The sequence below is a fragment of the Nuphar pumila genome, chromosome 6 (assembly GCF_984573655.1).
Source record: "Nuphar pumila chromosome 6, dmNupPumi1.hap1.1, whole genome shotgun sequence".
Taxonomy (NCBI): Eukaryota; Viridiplantae; Streptophyta; class Magnoliopsida; order Nymphaeales; family Nymphaeaceae; genus Nuphar; species Nuphar pumila.
In genome coordinates this window covers 41,737,286-41,738,947 of record NC_143254.1, presented here as the reverse complement: position 1 = coordinate 41,738,947, position 1,662 = coordinate 41,737,286, and positions in this window count along the sequence as shown.

Sequence of the window (1,662 nt, the reverse complement as noted above, 5' to 3'; positions counted from 1 at the left end):
ACATTCAGCCTACGCTCTTAGGCTAACTTCAAAATGCACTGCATTTCTCAAAATACAAAAAAATATTTCTCAAATTCTCAAATTCATATTCATTCATTTCATGCATTTGCCCATTCCAATTCAAATTCCAAGTCAAGGAAATTGAATTCCTCAAAATCTCCTAAGTCTTATAGCAAAATCGATTTTCCCAAAAGCATTGAATTTCAAAGAATATTTCAAGTATTTCTCAAGTTCATAAACTCAATTTTCCAAAGTTATGCAGTCAATTTCAAAGTTTGAAGTTAGAGAAATCAAAATTTTTCTAAGTCTTATTCAAAAATCGATTTTCTCAAAATATGGATTTGCCAATGATATTTCAAGCATTTCCCAAGTTCCAAGTTCAAATTTTCTAAGTTAGAATTTCAATTTCCAAGTTTGAATTCAGAGAAACCAAGTCTCTCAGAATCGATTTTCACCAAATGTCAAGGATTCCTCAAAATCGATTTTTACTCTGAAGTATATTTCAAATCCCAATTCACGATTTTCCATGTGATATCTATTCTAAATATTTCAATCATTCAAAGCATACATCATGTTTTCAAATGTGTATTTTCTGAAAATTCATAGCACATGCCTGATTCTATGTGCATTTAGAAATTAGAATATGATTTAGACAAGTTGAATAAAGTAGAGCATAAGATTGATCCTTGGTTCAATTACCCCTGTTAAAGGTAGCAGGAACGGTTGAACCTCGTACCGACAGGCGAGTCCCATTCTACGGAATTTTCCCGCATTTTAAAACGGAGGCGAGTTATTTTCAAAAACTATTTTAAAGGTCAGTTTGATTTGCAAAAGTAAAATTTTGCAATGATAACAAACAAGACACGGGAATTTGCTGGATATGTTGTAAAGGGGCTATGTACAGGAGGAGATTAGGTGCTATAATGAATGGCATTACAGGCAAGTAATCCCACTGTGGGAGTGGAATGCCATGCTGACAAGGGCAAAACTGTGGCTGTAAAAAGGGTGTATGAAGTTTGGGCGATACACATATGCTGTGTATCTTGGGAGATGACTGTAAGAGATAGGTTCATAGATGGTGTAGCTGGAAGTGGTGGATGGTAGAGATGGGAATGGTGATAATGACAAAGGGGTGTTGTGGCAGTATAAGGAATGATCGATTGTGGTTGTAGATAACTAGGATACTATGTTGGTGTGGAACATATGACAAGAGTGGAGGTATAGCAGTGGGGTAAAATGAAGGTAGAGGGATATGTTTCTATACAACAGGAGAGCATGCAGGTGATATAAATGAGGGGAATGAGAAGTGAAGTCATTAGGATGACCAGCAAGTGATAGATGGGCCTGTGGGATTGGAAGTGGATATAAAGAAATATGACGGAAGATGGGCCTGTAGCAAGTGAGTAGAAGAAGTGCTATGGTGGGAGTTGGTGGAGAGGTTAATATATTCAGAGGAAGGTAAGTTGCCATGGACTGTTCTGGCTTTGAAACAAACATTAAAATATAGAGACTCTACTGAAACAACCACAATAGTGTTTCGACCAGTTGTCACTCCCTATTGCAAAGAAGATGCAAACATTTGCTATATTCATGCAATATCCCCTGTATGATAGGCATTTTCTGTTTAAGATGTGAAAATCACTGAACATCTTTTTGAGAAAT